Source organism: Oncorhynchus masou, chromosome 9 (genome assembly GCF_036934945.1).
Source record: "Oncorhynchus masou masou isolate Uvic2021 chromosome 9, UVic_Omas_1.1, whole genome shotgun sequence".
Lineage (NCBI taxonomy): Eukaryota > Metazoa > Chordata > Actinopteri > Salmoniformes > Salmonidae > Oncorhynchus > Oncorhynchus masou.
In genome coordinates this window covers 12,012,143-12,021,084 of record NC_088220.1, presented here as the reverse complement: position 1 = coordinate 12,021,084, position 8,942 = coordinate 12,012,143, and the positions used below count along the sequence as shown (strand labels likewise).

At 52.8% G+C, this 8,942-nt stretch overlaps 1 long non-coding RNA gene across 1 annotated transcript in view; it reads left to right on the top strand.

Moving 5' to 3' along the window:
* Window positions 1-3,461: 3,461 nt before the first annotated feature.
* LOC135545154 (uncharacterized) overlaps window positions 3,462-8,942 on the top strand; it is a 61,549-nt gene continuing 56,068 nt past the window's right edge. The window contains exon 1 of the long non-coding RNA XR_010456411.1: window positions 3,462-3,538. This is a non-coding gene — a long non-coding RNA (uncharacterized LOC135545154). The remainder of the gene's footprint in view (window positions 3,539-8,942) is intronic.

Below are 8,942 nucleotides of genomic sequence, written 5' to 3'. Positions count from 1 at the left end.
AATTGAGATCTGATATATAGAGAGATCTGATACATAGAGAGATCTGATATATAGAGAGATCTGATACATAGAGAGATCTGATATATAGAGAGATCTGATACATAGAGAGATCTGATATATAGAGAGATCTGATATATAGAGAGATCTGATATAAATTGAGATCTGATATACAGAGAGATCTGATATATAAAGAGATCTGATACATAGAGAGATCTGATATATAGAGAGATCTGATACATAGAGAGATCTGATATATAGAGAGATCTGATATATATTGAGATCTGATATATAGAGAGATCTGATACATAGAGAGATCTGATACATAGAGATATCTGATATACAGAGAGATCTGATATATAGAGAGATCTGATACATAGAGAGATCTGATATATAGAGAGATCTGATATATATTGAGATCTGATATAGAGAGAGATCTGATACATAGAGAGATCTGATACATAGAGAGATCTGACATATAGAGAGATCTGATATACAGAGAGATCTGATGTATTCTGTTGTGTTGAAGGACCAGGGAGCACAGGCTGCATACTAAACACCTCTCTCTCTCTCTCTCTCTCTCTCTCTCTCTCTCTCTCTCCGACTTTCCCTCTCTCCTTACATCACAATCCTTAGTTCTTCCCTCTCTCACTCACTTCGTCTTATCTGGTCTCTCTATCCATCTTTCCCTTTATTATTGTATGAATCATTGTTACTGGCAACAGTAGTTTGTGAGAGCTAAAGCATTATCATGGGCTAACACAAATAGAGATGATACAACTTGTCTACTAAAATGTAGTATTTGATCCCATCCTTTTCTCTCTCTCTCTCTCTCTCTCACTCTCTCTCTCTCTCTCTCTCTATCTCTGTCTCTCTGTCTCTCCCTCTCTCTCTGTGTGTCTATTTCTCTTCCCCTTTCTCTCTATCCCACCCCTCTCTCTCTCTCTCTCTCTCTCTCTCTCTCTGTCTCTCTCTCTCTCTCTGTCTCTGTCTCTCTCTCTCTCTGTCTCTCTCTCTCTCTCTATGTGTCTCTTTCTCTTCCCCTCTCTCTCTCTATCTCTCTCTCTCTCTCTCTCTCTCTCTCTGTCTCTCTCTCTCTGTCTCTGTCTCTCTCTCTCTCTCTCTCTCTCTCTCTCTCTCTCTCTCTGTGTATCTCTCTCTTCTCTCTCTCTCTCTCTCTGTCTCTCTCTCTCTCTCTCCTCTCTCTGAAGTCAAATGGCCCACCTGCCTGGAGGCTTTATGGAGGACTGCCACACTGCAGGAGCCCTCCCCTCCCCTCCCCCCCCTCCCCTCCCCTCCCTCCCTCCTCCTCCTCCCCCTCCCCTCCCCTCCCTCCCCTCCTCCCTCCCCCCTCCCCTCCCCTCCCCTCCCCTCCCCTCCCCCTCCCCCCCTCCCCTCCCCTCCCCCCCCTCCCCTCCCCTCCCCCTCCCTCCCCCCCTCCCTCCTCTCCTCCTCTCCCCTCCCCTCCCCTCCTCTCTGTGTGTGAGGTATATTACCAGAGGGCAGTGGGAGAGGGAGCAGCCTCGTCTCATAGACTAGAAGTAAAATAGTAAACAAAAATCTGGGACACTCATATTAGTATGATGTGTTACACTAGCCACCTGTTAGGAATTCATTACATATCTCCAACTTTATTTGGCCCCCAAGTTTTCAGATTAAAAAAATAATAATAATTTAGAATTTTCATTGTTGGCCATAAAATACTGTAAAAACACCAGGCTATCAGCTTCTATTGATTTTAATTTTGAAATATGTTCTCAAGTATTCCCATGCAGGCAATATGCAGTCTACAAATGATTGGTGATGATGTTCTGGCCCCCGACCAAATTTTTTAGTTGATGACATCATCGGAATTGTAGTTTGAAACATATGATACCAATTTAACGCAAATGTCTAGCAACACATAGGTTGCGTGTTAAAATCTTATCACGGACAAGTTTTATGGGTGGCGCAGCGGTCTAAGACACTGCTTGAGGCATCACTACAGACCCAGGTTTGATCCCAGGCTGTGTCACAACCGGCCTTAACCGGGAGACCAATGAGGCGGTGCACAATTGGCCCAGCGTCGTCTGGGTTAGGGGAGGGTTTGGCCGACCAGGATTTCCTTGTCACATCGTGCTTTAACGACTCCTTTTGGCGGGCCGGGCGCCTGCATGCTGACTTCAGTCATCAGCTGGATGGTGTGTCCTTTGACACATTGGTGCAGCTGGCTTCCGGGTTAAGCGAGCAGTCTGTGAAGAAGCAGTGCGGCTGGCTTCTGGGTTAAGCGAGCAGTCTGTCAAGAAGCAGTGCGGCTGGCTTCTGGGTTAAGCGAGCAGTCTGTCAAGAAGCAGTGCGGCTGGCTTCTGGGTTAAGCGAGCAGTCTGTCAAGAAGCAGTGCAAGCGAGCAGTCTGTCAAGAAGCAGTGCGGCTGGCTTCTGGGTTAAGCGAGCAGTCTGTCAAGAAGCAGTGCGGCTGGCTTCTGGGTTAAGCGAGCAGTCTGTCAAGAAGCAGTGCGGCTTGGCGGGGTCGTGTTTTGGAAGACGCATGGCTCTCGGCCTTTGCCTCTGACTGTAACTACCAATTGGATGCCACAAAAAAGAGTAAAAGTACAAAATATTACAAAACAAGCATTTTTTAGCTGTATGGGTATGTCTGCTCAGGACTGTAAGGTGGATAGAGACATCACAGTTCTACTACAAGTACAGAGTTACACACACACACACACCTCTGGTTATGACTGACTCATTTCCTGATTGATTGATGTCAATAGAGCAGGAGACAATGCTCTCTCTCTCTCTCTCTCTCTCTCTCTCTCTCTCTCTCTCCCCTCTAGTTCCCTTTCCCTCCCTCTCTCTATCTCCCGCTCCCTCTCTCTCCATCTCCCGCTCCCTCTCTCTATCTCCCGCTCCCTTTCCCTCCCTCTCTCTATCTCCCGCTCCCTCTCTCTATCTCCCTCTCCCGCTCCCTCCCACTCCCTCTCTCTATCTCAGTCTCTCTCTGCCTTTCCTGCTCTCCTTCCCCTGTGTTCTTGCTCCCTTTCTGGTGCACGCACTCTCTCTCTCACTAATCGCAGCCACAAGCAGCGGTCTCAGTAAGAGACAGGCAGGCAAGCAGACAGACAGGCAGAGCAGAGCCGGCACAGAGGGAGACTACTGGAGCCAGAGGAAACTCCACATGAGCGGCCAAGTGGTGAGCCTTATTCCGAGCAGCCACAGCCTCCACTTACCACCAGCTGCAGCCTGAAACCTATAGGAGGTGTTCCTGTTGTTAAACACCTTGTCACTTCCCACGACACTCTGATCGCTGCATGTCACTGTCACTGCTGCTAAAAGGCTGAAATGACCTGGGAGAGAGGGAGAGCTGTGGAGAGCCATTACGCTGGTCAGCATACTGGGAGGACCCCCTGATTCTGATTCCCCCAACATCGCTACCTGAACCAGAACCAGACACGAGTCTGATTCGTTTGGCATCGACAAGCCCAAATAGGAGGGCATGGTTGTTTAGAAGAGACGAGGGCTCGAGCCAGCGGCGGGAGAGAGTGAGACCATCACAGAGACAGGTAAGAGAGGGAGCTGGATCTGTTCAGTGGCTTTTATAACCCTGTGTTCCATAAGGACAGGATATTAATGTACTAAATGTACAAATGTGAATAACAGGGATCTGAGATGCAGGGTTTGAAGATGATGGTATTTTCTATTTGGTTGAGTAATGAGTTTTTCCCCTTTTGGTTCAAATGCAGCTTGTTTGTGCGTGCGGCTGTGCTGCAAGGGCATTGATTTCATGGCAGGTTGGCAATTTGTTAAAGGAAATATTGCTAAAGAGCTCTATCTTTCTATCTGTCCTTCTCTGCTCCAGGCGGAAGTTGTTTGATATTTATCAGACGTGCTTTAGGGTCTGGAAAATGTCACTAATGAAGGGAGACAGAGGGACAGAGAGGAACAGCGAGAGAGGGAGAGAGGGAGAGAGGGAGAGAGAGAGGGAGAGAGAGAGGGAGAGAGAGAGAGGGAGAGCGGGAGGGAGAGCGGGAGGAGGGAGGGAGGAGAGGAGAGAGGGAGAGAGGGAGGGAGAGAGGGAGAGAGAGAGGGAGAGCGGGAGCGAGAGAGGGAGAGCGGGAGCGAGGGAGGGAGAGAGGGAGAGCGGGAGAGAGTGAGGGAGAGAGGGAGGGAGAGAGGGAGAGCGGGAGGGAGAGAGGGAGGGAGAGCGGGAGAGAGAGAGGGAGAACGGGAGCGAGGGAGGGAGAGAGGGAGAGCGGGAGAGATTGAGGGGAGAGAGGGAGGGAGAGAGGGAGAGCGGGAGGGAGAGAGGGAGAGAGAGAGGGAGGGAGAGAGGGAGAGAGAGAGGGAGAGCGGGAGCGAGGGAGGGAGAGAGGGAGAGCGGGAGAGAGTGAGGGAGAGAGGGAGGGAGAGAGGGAGAGCGGGAGAGAGGGAGAGAGAGGGAGGGAGAGCGGGAGAGAGGGAGGAGGGAGGAGGGAGGGAGGGAGAGAGAGAGGGAGAGAGGGGGGGAGAGAGAGGGAGGCGGGAAGAGGGAGGGAGAGGGGAGAGAGAGGGAGAGAGGGAGGGAGAGCGGGAGAGAGGGAGAGAGGGAGGGAGGAGCGGGAGAGGGAGGGAGAGAGAAGGAGAGAGAGAAGGAGGCGGGATAGAGGGGAGAGAGGGAGGGAGGAGAGAGAGAGGGAGAGAGGGGAGAGGGAGAGAGGGAGGGGAGAGGGAGAGAGGGAGAGAGGGAGGGAGAGAGGGAGGGGAGAGGGAGGGAGAGAGAGAGGGAGAGCGGGAGAGAGGGAGAGAGGGAGGAGAGAGAGGGAGAGCGGGAGAGAGGGAGGGAGAGAGGGAGAGAGGGAGGGAGAAGGAGAGAGGGAGGGGAGAGGGAGAGAGGGAGAGCGGGAGAGAGGGAGAGAGGGAGGGAGGGAGAGAGGGAGAGCGGGAGGAGGGAGAGGGGAGAGGGGGAGAGAGGGAGGGAGAGAGGGAGAGGGAGGGAGGGAGAGAGGGAGAGAGGGAGAGAGGGAGGGAGAGAGGGAGAGAGAGAGAGAGAGAGAGGGAGAGCAGGAGAGAGGGAGGGAGAGGGAGGAGAGGGAGGGGAGGGGAGGGAGAGAGGGAGAGAGGGAGAGCGGGAGAGAGGGAGAGAGGGAGGGAGAGAGAGAGGGAGAGAGAGGGGGAGAGAGGGAGAGAGGGAGGGAGAGAGGGAGGGAGAGAGGGAGAGAGGGAGGGAGAGAGGGAGAGCGGGAGAGTGGGAAACAGGGAGGGAGAGAGGGAGAGAGGGATGGAGAGAGGGAGAGCGGGAGAGAGGGAAACAGGGAGGGAGAGAGGGAGAGAGGGATGGAGAGAGGGAGAGCGGGAGAGAGGGAGGCGCGGGGAGAGGGAGAGCGGGGGGAGAGGGAGAGAGAGAGGGAGAGCGGGAGAGCGGGAGGAGGGAGGGAGAGGGAGAGAGACAGGGAGAGAGGGAGGGAGAGAGGGAGAGGGAGAGAGAGAGGGAGGGAGAGAGGGAGAGAGAGAGGGAGAGCGGGAGAGCGGTAGAGAGGGAGGGAGAGAGGGAGGGAGAGAGGGAGAGGGAGGAGAGAGGGAGAGAGGGAGAGAGGGAGGGAGAAAGAGAGGGAGAGAGAGGGAGAGCTGGAGAGAGGGAGGGAGAGAGGGAGAGCGGGGGGAGAGGGAGAGCGGGAGAGAGGGAGAGGGAGAGAGAGAGGGAGGGAGAGCGGGAGAGAGGGAGGGAGAGGGAGAGAGAGAGGGGAGAGGGAGGGAGAGAGGGAGAGGCGGGAGAGAGGGAGAGAGGGAGAGAGAGAGGGAGAGCGGGATAGAGAGGGACAGCAGGAGAGAGATAGGGAGAGAGAGAGAGGGAGAGAGGGAGAGAGGGAGAGAGGGAGAGAGAGAGAGCGGGAGAGAGAGAGGAACCTCGAGAGAGGGAGAGAGGGAGAGAGGGAGAGCGGGATAGAGGGAGGGATAGAGAGAGGAAGAGGGAGTGAGAGAGAGAGGGAGAGTGGGAGAGAGGGAGGGAGAGAGGGAGGGAGAGAGGGAGAGTGGGAGAGAGGGAGAGAGGAGGGAGAGGGAGCGAGGAGGGAGAGAGGGAGGCAGAGAGGGAGAGAGGGAGGGAGAGGGAGAGCGGGAGAGAGGGAGAGAGAGGGAGAGAGGGAGAGCGGGAGAGAGGGAGGAGAGAGGGAGAGGGGAGAGAGAGTGAGAGAGAGTGGGAGAGGGAGTGAGAGAGGGGAGAGCGGGATAGAGAGGGACAGCAGGGAGAGAGAGGGACAGTGAGTGAGGGAGAGAGGGAGAGCGGGAGAGAGTGAGAGAGAGAGTGGGAGAGGGAGTGAGAGAGGGAGAGCGGGATAGAGAGGGACAGCAGGAGAGAGAGAGGGACAGTGAGTGAGGGAGAGGGAGGGACAGCAGGGAGAGATAGGAGAGAGAGAGGGAGAGAGGGAGAGAGGGAGAGAGGGAGAGAGAGAGAGCGGGAGAGAGAGAGGAACCTCGAGAGAGGGAGAGAGGAGAGAGGGAGAGACGGGATAGAGGGAGGGATAGAGAGAAGAGAGGGAAAAGAGAGGGATACTGGGAGAGAGGGAAAGAGGGAGGGAGAGTGTGAGAGACAGTGAGGAGGGAGAGTGGTATGAGTCCACAGGGAATCTCAGGGAGCGAGAGGGAGAGAGGAGGCAGAGAGGGAGAGAGGGAGGGAGAGTGGAGAGCGGGAGAGAGGGAGAGAGAGAGGGGAGAGAGGTCTTTAAGCGGGAGAGAGGGAGGGATAGAGGGAGAGGGGAGAGAGACTGAGATAGAGAGTGGGAGGTTACCTTCCCATAGGGAGGCGGGATAGAGAGGGACAGCAGGAGAGTTGAGAGGGACAGTGAGTGAGGGAGAGAGGGAGAGCGGGAGAGAGGGAGAGAGAGAGGGAGAGAGGGAGAGACTAATGCGGGATAGAGATGGGACAGCAGGAGAGAGAGGCGACAGCGAGTTTTGGAGAGCAGGGTGAGTGATAGGAAGAGAGAGAAAAAAGTGATACTGAGAGAGAATAAAGTATGTAAGGGTGAGAAACAGTGAGAGGGAGAAAGAGACATGAGTTCACAAATCTCAGTCACAATAGAATGAGAACCCAGTGGCATATCTAAGCAGTGAACTGCAGCTCCTCAAACCAGAGGAAGAGGGAGTGTCTTTAACCAATCCATAGGTTTGCTCAGTATACTGGCTGATGCTACTGTAACCTCTGTGGACCTTCCCATAGCTGGCTGATACTACTGTATACCTCTGTGGTTACCTTCCAGTAGCTGGCTGATACTACTGTATACTGGCTAATACTACTGTATATCTCTGTGTTTACCTTCCCGTAGCTGGCTGATACTAAGAAGCATATAGAGTAATGTTGTTGTTCTGCTGGCTGAGGAGTGAGGGGGTCTTGCTGTGTTTTGCCCAGTGCTTTATGGAGTGGAAGTTTAGAAGATTGATGATGCTGAAGCGCTAATGCTTTGCCCAGACTAGAAGTGGGTATGAGAGGCAGGGTTGGTGGAGACATATTTCACAGCTTCTGGTCTAGGGTGGAGCCAAGCCAGAGGAAGGACCGAGATGAGCTGAGAATGGATAGGCAAGCTAGAGCAGAGAGATGGAAGAACAGATACAGACAGAGGATAGAAGCAAACCACAGAGGGATATGGAGTCATGCAGACTAGAAGTGGGAAGAAGAGGAAGGAAGAAGGAAGGCTATGATCAGTCCAGACTAGAAGTGGAGAAGAAGAGGAAGGACTGAAGGAAGGCTATGATCAGTCCAGACTAGAAGTGGAGAAGAAGAGGAAGGACTGAAGGAAGGCTATGATCAGCCCAGACTAGAAGTGGAGAAGAGAGGAAGGACTGAAGGAAGGCTATGATCAGCCCAGACTAGAAGTGGAGAAGAGAGGAAGGAAGAAGGAAGGCTATGATCAGCCCAGACTAGAAGTGGAGAAGAAGAGGAAGGACTGAAGGAAGGCAATGATCAGCCCAGATTAGAAGTGGAGAAGAAGAGGAAGGAATGAAGGAAGGCTATGATCAGCCCAGACTAGAAGTGGAGAAGAAGAGGAAGGAATGAAGGAAGGCTATGATCAGCCCAGACTAGAAGTGGAGAAGAAGAGGAAGGAATGAAGGAAGGCTATGATCAGCCCAGACTAGAAGTGGAGAAGAAGAGGAAGGAATGAAGGAAGGCTATGATCAGCCCAGACTAGAAGTGGAGAAAGAGGAAGGACTGAAGGAAGGCTATGATCAGCCCAGACCAGAAGTGGAGAAGAAGAGGAAGGACTGAAGGAAGGCTATGATCAGCCCAGACTAGAAGTGGAGAAGAAGAGGAAGGAATGAAGGAAGGCTATGATCAGCCCAGACTAGAAGTGGAGAAGAAGAGGAAGGACTGAAGGAAGGCTATGATCAGCCCAGACTAGAAGTGGAGAAGAGGAGGAAGGAATGAAGGAAGGCTATGATCAGCCCAGACTAGAAGTGGAGAAGAAGAGGAAGGAATGAAGGAAGGCTATGATCAGCCCAGACTAGAAGTGGAGAAGAAAGGAAGGAAGGAAGGCTAGATCAGCCCAGACTAAGTGGAGAAGTGAGAGGAAGTCCTTGAAGCAGTAATGCCCAGACTAGAAGTGCCTTTAACAGCAGTATTTAGACAATGGGAGCCTTTCAGCCCAGACTAGAAGTGGAGGCAAGAAGAGACCTTGATCAGCCCAGTAATGAGACAAGTAGAGACCTTCAGAAGAGTGAAACTGAAGGACAGACCTGATCAGCCCAGCTAGAAGTGGAGAAGAAAGGAAGAATGAAGGAAGCATGATCAGCCCAGACTAGAAGAGAGAAGAAGAGTAAGAGACTGAAGGAAGGCTATGATCAGCCCAGACTAGAAGTGGAGAAGAAGAACAGATAGTCAGAGGCAGAGTAAGAGTAATGTGAGAAAGTCCTTCATAGCAGTAATGAGACAAGAAGTGCCTTTAACAGCAGTATTTAGACAATGGGAGCCTTTCACAACAGTAGTGAGGCAAGAAGAGA